Genomic DNA, 17,639 nt, shown 5'->3' with positions numbered 1-17,639 from the left:
GCAAGGAGGATGGGCTGGGCTCCACTTTAACGTCTGATCTGACAGATGATGCCTCTGATCATTGCAGAACTGAGTGTTGAGTGAAGTAGCCACTTGACCTCAGGACCTTCTGCCCAGAGGAGAGGTAGGGGGAGATATTAGTGAGTGAGCTGATTCTCTAAAGTTTTCCAGATGTTAACCACCTTATAAGAAGATAAGAGACAGGCAGCGGAGTTGGTTGTGTCTCCAAAGTCTGCTTTCATATCTCAGCTTTACTTTCCAGGCCTCTCTTGATCAAATGGCCCATTGGGCCGAGGACAGGCAGATGAAGTTTAATTTAGATAAATGCAGTGTGCTGCGTTTCGGAAAGGCAAATCAGGGCAGGACTTATACACTTAATGGTAAGGTATTGGGGAGTGCTGATGAACAAAGAGGCCTTGGAGTACAGGTTCATAGTCACTTGAAAGTGGAGTCACACGTAGTCTAGTGAAGGCGGCATTTGGTATGCTTGCCTTTATTGGTCAGTGCAATGAGTATAGGAGTTGGGAGATCATAGTGTGGCTGTATGGGACATTGGTTAGGCAACTTTTAGAATACTGTGTGCTAATGTTATCTCCCCGCTATGGGAAGCATGTTATGAAATTTGAAGAGGTTCAGAAAAGATTTTCAAGGATGTTGCCAGGGTTGGAGGGTTTGAGCTATCAAGAGAGCTGAATAGGCTGGGGCTATTTTCCCTGGCATGTCGGAGGTTGAGGGGTGACCATGTAGAGGTTCATGAAATCATGAGGGGCATGGATAGGATAAATAGACATGGTCTTTTCCGAGGGTGGGGAAATCCTTAGCTAGACGGCATAGTTCAAGGTAAGAGGGGCAAGATTTAAAAGGGACCTAAGGGGCAACGTTTTCACACAAAGGGTGGTGTGTGTACAGAATGAGCTGCCAAAGCTGGTGGTGGAGGCTGGTACAATTACAACATATAAAAGGCATCTGGATGGATATATGAATAGGAAGCGTTAGAGGGATATGGGCCAAATGCTGGTAATGGGACTAGATTAATTTAGGATATCTGGTTGGCATGGAATAGTTGGACCGAAGGGTCTGTTTTTGTGCTGCTACATCTCTTTGTCTCTATGACACTGCCTGATTCTTGCTTACCTGCAGGATCAAATGTCTGTCTATCTCACCTGTTATTGCAAAGTACACTAGATATTTCTAATCGACCTGTGCAGAGAACCTTTGGAGCAGGTAAGACTTAACCCAGGTCCCTGGTTTATCCTTCTTTGTAAGATGTTTCCAAGAAAGACAAGATCACTGAGAAAATGTTTCAATAACCTCATTCTTTCAAAGTACTGACATAATTACAGATTGAGGGGCGTCTGTTATCCAACATGACCACCACAGTTTGGAAACAGATTTAGATTTTATTGTCACATGCACTCGAGTACAGGAATACAGGAGTACAGCGAAAAGAGCACAAAGTCCATCAGAAATCTTTTGTGCATGCTTGAAAATATTCTGGACAACTGCACAATAAACATTATTCAAAGTCAGTGGTGAAATGTGCTTTTTGAGAAGGACTGTACAAATAAAAGTCTTTCTTTTGAGTTATATGGTACATGAGGGGTAAGAAAACCAATTCAAACGGTGTTAATGGAGATACCAGGGTCAATTGGCATTAACCGCAGACCACCATGAAGAGAGTCCAACTTCAATTTTCTCTAATAATTTGGATTTGTCCTTTCACACATCTTCGGGATGCAATGTTTGAATTGACTGGCTGATTAACTAGTTCCAAATCAAGAATAGCTACTGCAAATAACTAGGTTAGATATAAAAATGCATGAGAATGATTTGTCAATTTATATTTCACATGGATTAATAAGTAGCCAAACAGCATCCTTCATTTACATTGGTAATGTTCACATCCAGCCACAACCTAGTGATTTCTTAGGGTTATTCTCTAGGGTATTACTCGGTAGATTCTGAGGGATGGTTTCAACATTCAACATTTCTTTTAACATTGAACCAAATGAATTTTTCAGTTCAGAGAAGGGTCTCTAGGATGATCCCTGGAATGGAGGGATTGTCTTCTCAGCAAAGGCTAAACAGGTACAGATTGGAACTTAGAAGAATGACAGGTTAGTCTAATTGAGACATACAGGATTCTTAAAAGGCTTGACAGGGTAAATACTGTGAGGATGTTTCCCCTCATGGGAGAGGCTAGGCAGCAGAGGGCATAGATTCAGAATACAGAACACAAATTTAATACTGAGATGAAGAAGAATTTCGTCTCCCAGAAGGTTGTGAATCATTGGAACTCCTTGCCCTGTGGGGGCAGAGTCCTTGTGTACATTTAAGGTTGAGATAAATTCTTGATCAGTTGGGAAATCAAGGGTTATAGGGAAATGGGAGGAAAGTGGACATGAGGAATGTTGGGTCAGCCATTATGCTGTTGGATGGCCTACTTCAGTTCCTATTTCTCGTGGTCTACAACTCATTGCATCACTAAAGAATCCACATTTTCAATAGTTGACAAATGTTTACTTAAATGATTTCATGAAAGGCTTCATAATTATTATTGGCTAAAATGTCATTTGCAAATTGTGCAGTAATTAAAAACATGATTTTATTTTAACTAACAGAACTGCTCCTAAGTTGCAGTGAATGAGTGAAAAACTGAGTGAATCTTGAACATTTGACAATACGGTTTCTATCACGGTACTTTGCAATTCCTTTTCTCAATATTTTATTGTAATGTTATTTTAGAAATGGTCCCCCAGTTGAAGATTTAAAATTCTTAATCAATTTTGAGAGGTGCTTGAAATTGCAACAGTGAGAATGAACAGATACAAAAGCTTAAAAGATACAAAAGCTTAAGCACACATGCCAACAGATTCTAGAACAGCTTCTTTCCCACTGTTATTAGACTCCTGAACAGCCCTCTCAAATTTTGAATTTAGTGTTGATCTTGCTCCCTGTGCACCTTCCCTGAAGCCATAACATTGTAGTTGTCACTGTTCTATTACTCTAATGCTCTTTGTATTATAATCTGTCTCTACTGCAAGCAAAACAAAACTTTTCACTATACCTACACACATGTGACAATAATAAATCAAATCAAATTAAGAAAGACTGTTGAAAGTGACACAGAGAAAAGACTATGTCAGTATTCTGGTTTGTTGATCTGAAATGTAAAGCTACATGGATCTTGTTTCGAGGGCAAAATGGAAGGCTGCAGGAGGGGTCGACCTGGGCAGAGTTGGATGATGGATGTCACAGAGAGTTCTGATGGATGTGTGAGGATGGCACATGATGCACAAACATGACAGATCGCCTGCAGAGGTGGAAAGTTGTGCATTCGCCACTCAATAACACTAATCCCAAAGCAATTCCCAGAGAGGGACAAAGAAAGAGGAATCACGTCAGTTTAGGAGAGTGGGAGAGTTGGGGGAGGAGATGTGGGATGAGGGAGAAGGTGGACCAAAAACTCGGTTGAGAAGATATTTACCTCATTGAGGAAGGTTTTAGAAGCAGTTACTGAGAGCCAAGACAGTTGAAACTTTGGTCATGAGATGGAGCAAATAGATATAATGAGAAGACCGGAATGCTCAGGAGAGGATCTAGGTCTGGAGGGGATTGAAATGATAGGGGATGTGGGAAATAGACAAGGATTTTAGAAATAATACATTGGGAAGGAAAACATTGGGAAGGAAGCAGGATCCAATGCAGAAAAGAGCAGTGAACATATGGCACAAGAACGGAAACTGTTGCAAAAACTGAGCAGATTTGACAGCATTTTTGGGAAGAGAGCAGAGCTAAGGTTTGGAGTCGGGTGATTCTTCACCAGTTTCTCCAGCAATTTCCGTTTCTCTCGTTTCAGATCTCTAGCATTTGCAGTTCTTTTATTTCATTTTAAATGGACAAATAGCATTCAGTGTAGCGCAGAATGCATGCGGTAAAGGTTTGCACACATTAAATTGTGGATTATTGGGAGTCAGTTAAGAGGCCATGGAGACAAACAAGGTGACAGAGGGATATTTAGCTCTTCAAGTTTTGCAGAAGTTAAAAATAGACAATGTTAAGAAACTGGCATAACAATCTCTAATTTTGTTGTATAATTGTTACTGACATAAAAATAGGATTGTATAACAAGAGTAACAGTCAGGACATGGCCATTCTGTACAGATGAGCAGGTTTCTACGCTCCGAGTGAGAAACATTGGAACAGCTACATGTCAAGTGGACTGAGCTGTCGCAATACGGGTTAGAAGATCTTAGAAGTTATCTTTAGTGGGCGTGAAAGTTCTTGGACGGTTTGCTACAGTTGCAGGGACCTCTGGCACTGTCAAACTGTAGAACTGGGGTGAATCAAAACAAAATGACCTCAACTTGTACCACAGGAAACTCGAATTGACGAAAAATCCAAAGTGCTCGCTCTTAAATCTAGATTTAGCCCTTAAATACAAGAAGAAATAAAACTGACTAGTCCCGAACATTTTAGGGAGAACACTACGAAACTACAAACACATCAACAGCAGTTCTTATTTCCTTAACACTGCATACACATAAATCCATAATTCCAACACTACACTGGCGACCGAACACAGATCTCCCGAATGCAGGAACACTAGCAGATAACTAGGATTTCCCTATTTTTAGTCTCAAGCCATTAATGGGATTCTTCTCATATTTTCTGCACGTTAACCTTCTTGTTTGGGCCTATAAAACAGTCTTAGTTACTGACTCACAAACAAGGTAAATCCTGTACATTTCTAATTGCAGGTCAGTTACCCGCAGCGTTGTCGATCCCAAAGCAAATCCGACAGGAAAACACTGCCCGACTCAGTTCTGCAAACAGGCCAATATTACACACCCCATCGACACCAATGCTTGCAAATATATACACTTTTAAAAGCTGTTAAAATACTTCGTTCAACAGTTTTGAGAAGTTCATTCAAACTAAGTAAGGGAACGCCCTCTTTGCCACGGACTTTCTTGAACGAGCAGCAACTCTGTCAAACGAGCCAGTACAGGCGGGATGGGCAGAACGATCTCCCTTCCGTGCTCCGGCTGTGCTTACGCTCCTCCTGGACCTGGGGGAGGTTCTCACTTGCAAAGAAAAACAAAGAGGCCAAGCCGAAATTAAGGTGCAGACTTGTAACTGCTTGCTTGGCTAATCCCCCCCCGCCCCAGAGGAGGGGAGCGGCGCGTACCTGTTGCCCACAGAGAGGAGGCGGTGGGAGAGAGAAAGGGCCAGAAGCAGCAGAGACGGGCAGAGCAGCTGAGGACGCGACAAGGACACGAGCCCCGGCCGCAACAAAGAGACCGACCGAGTCCCAGCCGCCGCTCTTATTGGCTCGTTCCAGCACCGTAACAATGAGTAACCCTGGAAACAGTGACATCTGCCACTGTCTGACCTCACCCTGTGCGACGACACTGGGCTGGCATTGATTCCATTGGGCACTGAGAGCTTAACAAACACAGGGGGGTCACACTTACCCTCACATTGCACTGGGCACTGAGAGATCAACAAACACAGGGGGGGTCACATTTACCCTCACATTGCACTGGGCACTGAGAGATCAACAAACACAGGGGGGTCACACTTACCCTCACATTGCACTGGGCACTGAGAGATCAACAAACACAGGGGGGTCACACTTACCCTCACATTGCACTGGGCACTGAGAGATCAACAAACACAGGGGGGTCACATTTACCCTCACATTGCACTGGGCACTGAGAGATCAACAAACACAGGGGGGGTCACACTTACCCTCACATTGCACTGGGCACTGAGAGATCAACAAACACAGGGGGGGGTCACATTTACCCTCACATTGCACTGGGCACTGAGAGATCAACAAACACAGGGGGGTCACACTTACCCTCACATTGCACTGGGCACTGAGAGATCAACAAACACAGGGGGGTCACATTTACCCTCACATTGCACTGGGCACTGAGAGATCAACAAACATGGGGGGGGGGGTCACATTTGCCCTCTCATTGCACTGGGCACTGAGAGATCAACAAACACAGGGGGGTCACATTTACCCTCACATTGCACTGGGCACTGAGAGATCAACAAACACAGGGGGGGGTCACATTTACCCTCACATTGCACTGGGCACTGAGAGATCAACAAACACAGGGGGGTCACATTTACCCTCACATTGCACTGGGCACTGAGAGATCAACAAACACAGGGGGGTCACACTTACCCTCACATTGCACTGGGCACTGAGAGATCAACAAACACAGGGGGGTCACACTTACCCTCACATTGCACTGGGCACTGAGAGATCAACAAACACAGGGGGGTCACACTTACCCTCACATTGCACTGGGCACTGAGAGATCAACAAACATGGGGGGGTTCACACTTACCCTCACATTGCACTGGGCACTGAGAGATCAACAAACATGGGGGGGTCACACTTACCCTCACATTGCACTGGGCACTGAGAGATCAACAAACACAGGGGGGTCACATTTACCCTCACATTGCACTGGGCACTGAGAGATCAACAAACACAGGGGGATCACATTTACCCTCACATTGCACTGGGCACTGAGAGATCAACAAACACAGGGGGGTCACATTTACCCTCACATTGCACTGGGCACTGAGAGATCAACAAACACGGGGGGGTCACATTTACCCTCACATTGCACTGGGCACTGAGAGATCAACAAACACAGGGGGGTCACACTTACTCTCACATTGCACTGGGCACTGAGAGATCAACAAACACAGGGGGGTCACATTTACCCTCACATTGCACTGGGCACTGAGAGATCAACAAACACAGGGGGGTCACATTTACCCTCACATTGCACTGGGCACTGAGAGATCAACAAACACAGGGGGGTCACATTTACCCTCACATTGCACTGGGCACTGAGAGATCAACAAACACAGGGGGGTCACATTTACCTTTACATTGCACTGGGCATTGAGAGATCAACAAACACAGAGGGGTCACATTTACCCTCACATTGCACTGGGCACTGAGAGATCAACAAACACAGGGGGGTCACACTTACCCTCACATTGCACTGGGCACTGAGAGATCAACAAACACAGGGGGGGTCACACTTACCCTCACATTGCACTGGGCACTGAGAGCTTAACAAACACAGGGGGGTCACACTTACCCTCACATTGCACTGGGCACTGAGAGATCAACAAACACAGGGCGGGTCACACTTACCCTCACATTGCACTGGGCACTGAGAGATCAACAAACATGGAGGGGGGGTCACATTGCCCTCTCATTGCACTGGGCACTGAGAGATCAACAAACACAGGGGGGTCATACTTACCCTCACAGTGCACTGGGCACTGAGAGATCAACAAACACGGTTGGGGGGTCACATTTACCCTCACATTGCACTGGGCACTGAGAGATCAACAAACACGGTGGGGGGGGTTCACACTTACCCTCACATTGCACTGGGCACTGAGAGATCAACAAACACAGGAGGGCCACACTTACCCTCACATTGCACTGGGCACTGAGAGATCAACAAACATGGGGGGGTCACACTTACCCTCACATTGCACTGGGCACTGAGAGATCAACAAACATTGGGGGGTCACATTTACCCTCTCATTGCACTGGGCACTGAGAGATCAACAAAGACGGGGGGGGGGTCACATTTACCCTCACATTGCACTGGGCACTGAGAGATCAACAAACATGGGGGGGGGGGTCACATTTGCCCTCTCATTGCACTGGGCACTGAGAGATCAACAAACACAGGGGGGTCACACTTACCCTCACATTGCACCGGGCACTGAGAGATCAACAAACACAGGGGGGTCACACTTACCCTCACATTGCACTGGGCACTGAGAGATCAACAAACACAGGGGGGGTCACATTTACCCTCACATTGCACTGGGCACTGAGAGATCAACAAACACGGTTGGGGGGTCACATTTACCCTCACATTGCACTGGGCACTGAGAGATCAACAAAGACGGGGGGGGGGGGTCACATTTACCCTCACATTGCACTGGGCACTGAGAGATCAACAAACATGGGGGGGGTCACATTTACCCTCACATTGCACTGGGCACTGAGAGATCAACAAACACAGGGGGGTCACACTTACCCTCACATTGCACTGGGCACTGAGAGATCAACAAACACAGGGGGGTAACACTTACCCTCACATTGCACTGGGCACTGAGAGCTTAACAAACACAGGGGGGTCACACTTACCCTCACATTGCACTGGGCACTGAGAGATCAACAAACACAGGGGGGTCACATTTACCCTCACATTGCACTGGGCACTGAGAGATCAACAAACACAGGGGGGTCACACTTACCCTCACACTGCACTGGGCACTGAGAGATCAACAAACACAGGGGGGTCACATTTACCCTCACATTGCACTGGGCACTGAGAGATCAACAAACACAGGGGGGTCACATTTACCTTCACATTGCACTGGGCATTGAGAGATCAACAAACACAGAGGGGTCACATTTACCCTCACATTGCACTGGGCACTGAGAGATCAACAAACAGAGGGGGGTCACACTTACCCTCACATTGCACTGGGCACTGAGAGATCATCAAACACAGGGGGGTCACACTTACCCTCACATTTCACTGGGCACTGAGAGATCAACAAACACAGGGGGGGTCACACTTACCCTCACATTGCACTGGGCACTGAGAGCTTAACAAACACAGGGGGGTCACACTTACCCTCACATTGCACTGGGCACTGAGAGATCAACAAACACAGGGGGGGTCACACTTACCCTCACATTGCACTGGGCACTGAGAGATCAACAAACATGGGGGGGGGTCACATTGCCCTCTCATTGCACTGGGCACTGAGAGATCAACAAACACAGGGGGGTCATACTTACCCTCACATTGCACTGGGCACTGAGAGATCAACAAACACAGGGGGGTCACATTTACCCTCACATTGCACTGGGCACTGAGAGATCAACAAACACGGTTGGGGGGTCACATTTACCCTCACATTGCACTGGGCACTGAGAGCTTAACAAACACGGTGGGGGGGGTTCACACTTACCCTCACATTGCACTGGGCACTGAGAGATCAACAAACACAGGAGGGCCACACTTACCCTCACATTGCACTGGGCACTGAGAGATCAACAAACATGGGGGGGTCACACTTACCCTTACATTGCACTGGGCACTGAGAGATCAACAAACATGGGGGGGTCACATTTACCCTCTCATTGCACTGGGCACTGAGAGATCAACAAAGACGGGGGGGGGGGGGGGTCACAATTACCCTCACATTGCACTGGGCACTGAGAGATCAACAAACACAGGGGGGTCACACTTACCCTCACATTGCACTGGGCACTGAGAGATCAACAAACACAGGGGGATCACATTTACCCTCACATTGCACTGGGCACTGAGAGATCAACAAACACAGGGGGGTCACATTTACCCTCACATTGCACTGGGCACTGAGAGATCAACAAACACAGGGGGGTCACATTTACCCTCACCTTGCACTGGGCACTGAGAGATCAACAAACACAGGGGGGTCACATTTACCCTCACATTGCACTGGGCACTGAGAGATCAACAAACACAGGGGTGTCACATTTACCCTCTCATTGCACTGGGCACTGAGAGATCAACAAAGACGGGGGGGGGTCACATTTACCCTCACATTGCACTGGGCACTGAGAGATCAACAAACATGGGGGGGGGGTCACATTTGCCCTCTCATTGCACTGGGCACTGAGAGATCAACAAACACAGGGGGGTCACACTTACCCTCACATTGCACTGGGCACTGAGAGATCAACAAACACAGGGGGGTCACACTTACCCTCACATTGCACTGGGCACTGAGAGATCAACAAACACGGTTGGGGGGTCACATTTACCCTCACATTGCACTGGGCACTGAGAGATCAACAAACACAGGAGGGCCACACTTACCCTCACATTGCACTGGGCACTGAGAGATCAACAAACACGGTTGGGGGGTCACATTTACCCTCACATTGCACTGGGCACTGAGAGATCAACAAAGACGGTGGGGGGGCGTCACATTTACCCTCACATTGCACTGGGCACTGAGAGATCAACAAACACAGGAGGGCCACACTTACCCTCACATTGCACTGGGCACTGAGAGATCAACAAACATGGGGGGGTCACATTTACCCTCTCATTGCACTGGGCACTGAGAGATCAACAAACATGGGTGGGTCACATTTACCCTCTCATTGCACTGGGCACTGAGAGATCAACAAAGACGGGGGGGGGTCACATTTACCCTCACATTGCACTGGGCACTGAGAGATCATCAAACATGGGGGGGGGGGTCACATTTACCCTCACATTGCACTGGGCACTGAGAGATCATCAAACATGGGGGGGGGGTCACATTTGCCCTCTCATTGCACTGGGCACTGAGAGATCAACAAACACAGGGGGGTCACATTTACCCTCACATTGCACTGGGCACTGAGAGATCAACAAACATGGTTGGGGGGTCACACTTACCCTCACATTGCACTGGGCACTGAGAGATTAACAAACATGGGGGGGGGGTCACATTTGCCCTCTCATTGCACTGGGCACTGAAAGATCAACAAACACAGCGGGGTCACACTTACCCTCTCATTGCACTGGGCACTGAGAGCTCAACAAACTTGGAGGGGCTCACACTTACCCTCTCACTGCAGTGTACCCTCCAGTGTTTATCAGCTGAAGGACCCAAACATATGGTTTAATTCTACTGTGAATTCCAGTGTTCAGCAGCAGGAATCAGACTTATCTTTTAATTCCATGACGTTCTCCAGTGCTCAGCTACAGGAATCAAACTTATTCTTTACAGTTTAATTCCACTGTGTACTGCAGTGATCAGCATTTGCATGAACCATGATTACTCTTTATCTACATTGGGCGCTGGATGCTCAGCAGAAGCTTGAACTTATTTCCAGTGTGTTCCGCAGTGTGCAGCAAATTCACGACTCAAATGAATCTGTCCATTCCACTGTGACGGCCAGTGTTCAAGAGAGACAGTAATCAAACTTACCCTTTCTTTTATTTCTATTTTGTTTCGTTATAAGTAGGAATTTCTCATTGGTGTTCCTTTACACAAACGTGACCGGTATTTTTGATTTATTCACTCTAATGGATAAAAATCCTGATCTAATTGGCCGATTGTAAAAAAAAATTCAGTGCCAATCTTATACTCTATCACATAACAAAAGTCAGATCTCAAAATTGATAACTAAAGTTACTTGTACTTTGTATCTCAGCAGCTGAAAACATTTACCGCTGGTAGGCAGTTTGGGTTTGAAAGCAACCAGCGTTCCTTCAGTGTTGCTGCGTCTAAATCCTAGAGTTTCTTTCTTAATAGTATTGTGGGTTTACATACATCAAATGGGCTGTGGTAGTTCAAAAAGGCAGCAGCAGCACCACCTTCTCAATGGCAACTAGGGATGGTCAACAAATGCTGGCTCAGCCAAGGATGCTCGCATCTAATGAATCCACAAAAAAAATCGATTCCTCGCTTGCCAAACAACCTTCAATGTTACAGCAAGCTGGGTGTCGTCTTTTCTGTTGGTGTAAACATCTGCATTGGTACCAGCTTGGATCTCATATCTCTCAGGCAGAAATTTGTGCCAGTTCAACCGCACCCTGCCCCCACAACTTTGAGAGTGTAGTGGAGTTCTAATGATGAGCTTCACCGTGTTTTTGGAGGTATCATCTCTTGACTGAGACATGAAACAGATACAATTGAGGAAAATCTGAAAGAAAGAAATTCCTGGTGCTAGTCAGGAAAGAGTTTGACTTGTGCAGAGCTCTGTTCAGACAAATCAGTGTTTTATATTCAGATACATACAAACATACAAAATAGGAGCAGAAATAAACCTTTCAGCCCCTCCAGACTGCTTTAGAATTTAGAATTTTAAATTAGGCTTCTTGTCATGTCTCCTCCAGTTACAAAAGTACAGGAGAACGGTGAAAACTGTCCAATGTTTCCAACACATGGCACATCTTAGGAACAAAGTACCTAGGTACAAATCTTAGGTACAAAAAAAATAGAGAAAATAAATTTAAAAAGTTTTCCTTTTACATTCCTGCCAACAGGATATAGAACAGGATATAATAGAACAAATTCTCCTATAACTCCTCCCACTTCCTACAGATTAAGGGGGTGGCCATGGGCACCCGCATGGGCCTGCATCTTCATAGGGTATATGGAACAGTCCCTTTTCCGCTGTTACAATGGCACTATTCCCCACCTCTTCCTCTGCTTGAACAGTTCGTCAACTTCACTAATACCTTTCATCCCAACCTCATGTTCACCTCGACCATCTCTGATACCCCCCTCTCCTTTCTGGATCTCCATCCCCATCTCCATCTCCATCTCTGGTGACCACCTCGAAACTGACATTTATTTCAAGCCCACCGACTCCCATAGCTACCAGGACTACACCTCCTCTCACCCACTGTCCTGCAAGAATGCAATCCCCTACTCCCAATTCCTCCACCTCTGCCCTGAAGATGGGGCATTCCACTCCCGCGCATCCCAAATGTCATACTATTTCAAGGACCATAACATACCCCAACCAGTGATCGAAAATGCTCTCAACTGCATCTCTTGCATTTCCCACACCTCAGCCCTCAAACCCCATTTCTCCCAACAAAAATACAGACAAAATCCCCCTTCTTCTCACATATCACCACACCAACCTCTGCATCTAATGTATCATTCTCCGCCATTTCTGCCACCTGCAATCCGACCCCACCACCAAAGATATATTTCCCTCCCCAGTCCCATCTGCCTTTGAAGGGACCACTCTCTCCACAACTTCCTCGTCCACTCCACACTCCCCACTAACCCCACCAACCTGGCACCATTTCTCTGCAACCTGCCGGAAGTACTATACCTGCCCCTTCACGTCCTCATCTCCTCACTCACCTCCATTCAAGGCCCAAAACAAACTTCTTACAACCGACAGGAGTTCACCTGCACATCTGTGAACTTATCATCTGTAAACCGCTGCTCTCACTGTGGCCTCGTCTACATCGGTGAGATCAAGTGTAGACTTAGAGTCCATTTCATACAGCATCTGCACTCTGTTCGTGACAAATGGCATCACCTTCCGGTTGCCAATCATATTAACCCCCTCTCCCACTCCCTGGGTGACATATCCATCCTGGGCCTCCTCCAGTGTCACAATGACGCCACGTGGAAACTGGAGGAGTAGGACATCATATTCCACCTTGGGAGTCTACAACCCGATGGCCTAAACATGGCATTCATCAGTTTTAACACCTCCCCACCCTCAGGCTCATCCCATGTCCAACCGTTCCTCTCAGCCCCACCTCCTTGACCTGACACAACCTGTTCATCTTCTCTCCCACCTATTCACCCCACCATTCCCACTGAACAATCCCCACCACTGCCTACCTGCACTCATCTATCACTATCCCACCTACCTTCCCCTCCTCTCTCTATTTATTTCCCAGCTCCCTTTCCCCTCCCCATTTCTGAAGAAGGGTCCCAACCCAAAACATCAACTTTCCTGCCCCTCTGCTGCTGTCTGGCCCGCTGCATTCCTCCAGCACCACACTGTATTATCTCTAAAATCCTCATTATGCGCTTATCAGTAAAAATGTTTCATTTCTCTGTGTGACAAAATATACTGATGCTTTCTTATCACCTGGAGGTTTTCCAAATGCACACCTATATCTCCTATAGAAAATGAATGCTTCTAACATAATGCTGATAAGCTAGGTATCGTTTTCCACCTCTCTTTCTTCTTGAATATGTGGGAGGATTATATTTGCTAATTTCCCGTTTAGAATAATGGAATCCGTAAAGTGTGGAAACAGGCCATTCAGCCCACTGAGTCTACACTGATCCTCTGAAGAGCATCCCATCCAGACCCATCCCAAATCTGTAACTCTATATTTTCCACGGCAAGGAGAACATGCCAACTCCACACAGACAGTCACCTGAAGCTGGATTAAAACCCAGGTTCCTAGTGCTGTGAGGCTGCAGTGCTAAACACTGAACCACTATGTCACGCTTGATGGAGCCTTTCCTATATCTGGGAAATTTTGGAAAACTAATACTATTCCATCTACTACCTGAGCCCAGGTCTCATCCACTCTGTCAACTTTCTTTTCTCATTCTTCTTTTATCATTTCTTTCTTTGCTTTTGGTTTTTTCTACTACCTACCTTCTGGGGAGTGCTTGGTCACAGTGGCACCAGCGGTGATGGGATTGACAAGGAAGGCAGGAGGCAGTAGGAAGGTAGCTTCTTCGGGGTTCGGGGCATGGCAGTGGCTGGTGGAACTCTGGCGGACGATGATGGGCCAGCTGGTGAGCCTGGACCAGGGTCCAAGCTGACAAGGAGGGTGTAGCTGGCAGAGGGGCAAACATGGAACCTGGCATTGGCTGATACATCAGCAGACGCAACGTCAGTGAGGTAGGCACAGTGGCATAAGATAGTGCCTGAGGACTGGCGAGTTCAGAGTTGGTTGGGTTTGGGGCTGGTGGTGGTGAAGAGGTGGTGGCAGGATTATTGACTGTTTGAGCTATATCATTTCTAAAAATGTTATTCTTAAACTATTCAAAATTGCACAGTATCAAGCTTTTCACGTTATTCTTCACCATAAAATATACATAATAATAAAACCATTATTCATACCTAGGATCAATGTTTTAAGACCTAGGATGAAATCCATTTGGACCTTTAGAATCATAGAATCCCTACAGTGTGGAGGCAGGCCATTCAGCCCATCAACTCCATACTGACCCTCCAGAAAGCATCCCACCCAGATGCATCACCTACTCTATCCCTGTAGCCCTGCATTCTTTCATCTTTTATTAGTTACAGAAGCATAAGTGATTGAGGGAAAACATCTTTCACAATCAGTGATTTGGGTCTGGAAATATACTGCCTAAGATTATGGTGGTGGCAGGTTCAATTGAGTCATTCAAAAGGAAGTTAAACAGTTACTTGAGTGGAAGTAATTTGGAGAGTTTCTGGGAGAAGACCAGAGGAATGTAGCCCAGGTTTGCTAGAATTATAAACATGCTGGATTGGTCATATGAGGAACTCAGGTTGTAGAAACATTGGTTTGTATTTCATGAAATGTAAAAGATGAAACCTGATTGTGGCATTTACAATGATGTAAAGGAAAGAATTGTTTCCTCTGGTGGAGGAGTCCGAAACAAAAGGACATAACTTTAAATTTATAGAGATAGTAGGAACTGGTGATGCTGGAGAATCTGAGATAACACAGTGTGAAGCTGGATGAACACAGCAGGCCAAGCAGCATCAGAGGAGCAGGGAAGTTTGACATTGGGTCCCGACCTGAAACATCAAGCTTTCCTGCTCCTCTGATGCTGCTTGGCCTGCTGTGTTCGTCCAGCTTCACACCGTGTTATCCCTTAACTTTAAATTAAAGCTTTTCCTTTCAGAGGGCGATGTTGGACAAAGGGAAGTCTGGAAATTTCTCCAAAAAAGTTGTTGGGTTTAGGTCAATATTTTAAGACCGGAATTGACAGACAGACTTTTATGAAGATGAGTATTGAAGGTTAGATGGATAACTGACATTCAAACATTGATTAGCCATCATCAAATTGAGTGACAGAATAGATCAAAGGGGCTGAATAGCCATTCCTATTAGGATCATAGAGCTGTACAGTGTGGAAACAGACCCTTTGGTTCAACTTGTCCATGCCGACAAGATATCCTAAATTAATCTAATCCCATTTGACAGCATTTGGCCCATAGCCCTCTAAACCCTTCCTCTTCCTACACCCATCCAGATGCTTTTTAAATGTTGTAATTGTACCAGCCTCCATCATTGCCTCTGGCAGCTCATTCAATACACACATGGTCCTCAGTGTGGAATGGAGTCCATTTCCACTCCAATGCACCAAAGACAGAAATGCCTGAAACATTCAATGAATCAGGCAGCATCTGTGTTGACTGTTTTGGAACTGGACCCTTGTTAAAATTCTTCCAGATTTTTTTGAATTCTGTTTCAAATTTCTAGCTCCTGTGTTTCTTTTTTCTGACTTTTGTCTACTGTGTACCCTCAAAAACATATTTAGCTCATAATGTTGGTGGGTTTGTGTCGACCATATTTTGTGACACTGACAGAGGAGTCATTGGGTATGAAGTGGTTTGGAAGGTCTGGAAGATAGGATAAATTACTCTGTAATGCAAATTCTTTCTGATAGACATTGTGTCCTTTTGAACTGCAGGAGCACCAATCAATATTACCACTGATTAAAGTTATGGATTGTAAATCAAACTAATCAATATCTGTTGCAACACAATTCAAAGATAAAAATTTAAACTTTAGTTAAAGCTTTCAGCTCCAATCTCAAAAAAACTTAATAAAGCTAAAGATTTGTAGAATGCGGCTAGTTTAAATGCATGGAAATTAATGCTTATGTACTTTAACCCAGTCTTACTGGAGCCTTGCCATTATATTTCAGTTATGCCATTTGGGAATTAGTGTGTTTTACAGAACTGCTGTGATAGCTTTCCCCATTCATAAATCAGTGACATACAAGCAACAAAATGTTGTACACAGGTATCCGTGAGAACGTTTTTTGAGTCGATTTTGTTTTTGTTAAATATAGCACATCTGCAGTGATGTAACTGTCTTCCTACAACTGGATAACCCATAGTTTTCGCGCAAGCAAACCTACCATCCATTGGCTTCAAAAGAATAATGTCCCGTTTTAATTTTTTCCAACTTCAAGTTACCACTTTCTCTGCGAGACAGTCTAGAAAAGCTGCCTCACAGACTCTGCCAAATGACTTTCACAAACTTTGCTATAGAAAGTATATAATTAAACTAGAAAGAGTGCAGCAAAGGTGCTACCTGGGTTAGAAGGTTTGAGGTTGGATAGGCTGGGACTTCTTTCCCTAGAGCATAGCTGGCTGAGGTGTAACCTTACAAAGGTCCATAAAACCATGAGAGGCAGAGAAAAAGTTAGACAGCCAACAGCTTCTACCCATGGTAGGGGAGTCTAAAAGTAGAGGTCATAGGCTCAAGAGGGAACAGATACAAAAGGGTCCACAGGGGTGACTTTTTCACACAGAGGGTGGTGAGGGTCTGGATGGGGCTGCTAGAGATATTGGTGGACGTGAGTACAATTTTGTCATTTAAGAAATATTTAGACAGGTACGTAGATGGGATAGGTATAGAGGGATATGGACTAAATGCAGATGAATGGGATTCATTTCATTGTGAAAACTGGGAGGTATGGGTAAGTTGGGCCAAAGGGCCTGTTTCTAGGATGATGACCTCTATTACCCAGTAGGAGCCACAGGAGTTCATGAAAGATCATTCTTTCCAATAATTTTCCACCTTTAGCTGTACAGAGATATTTTTATTTGGTGCCTTCATGGCACTGTGTCTTGATTTGAGAATTTGTGCGAAATGTGGATGATATCTCTTGCCGATCATTAAGTTTTTTTGTGGGGGGTGCGGTGCAACTGGAAAATTATTCTGTTGCAGTGAATCTTTGATATAATTTCAACATTTAAAACTAGAGTGATATTCCATCCTGTTTTAGAAAATGCCCAAAGATCTGCTCTTTTGGTATTACACTTTCACCAGGGACAGGAAGATTATGAG

The 17,639-nt window shown here is 45.4% G+C and overlaps 1 protein-coding gene across 11 annotated transcripts in view; it reads right to left on the bottom strand.

Moving 5' to 3' along the window:
* eno1a (enolase 1a, (alpha)) overlaps positions 1–5,323 on the bottom strand; it is a 73,689-nt gene extending 68,366 nt beyond the window's left edge. For 3 of the 11 annotated variants that reach the window (XM_059638104.1, XM_048561249.2, XM_059638107.1), the window contains exon 1: positions 5,192–5,304. The gene's annotated coding sequence lies outside the window, so the exon portion shown is untranslated. The other 8 variants (XM_048561248.2, XM_059638106.1, XM_059638110.1 and 5 more) reach the window with 6 other exon arrangements.
* Positions 5,324–17,639: the final 12,316 nt, after the last annotated feature.

This window comes from Stegostoma tigrinum, chromosome 28, assembly GCF_030684315.1.
Source record: "Stegostoma tigrinum isolate sSteTig4 chromosome 28, sSteTig4.hap1, whole genome shotgun sequence".
Classification (NCBI taxonomy): Eukaryota; Metazoa; Chordata; class Chondrichthyes; order Orectolobiformes; family Stegostomatidae; genus Stegostoma; species Stegostoma tigrinum.
Note: the sequence above shows the minus strand (reverse complement) of the source record. Positions and strands in the feature narration are given on the sequence as shown.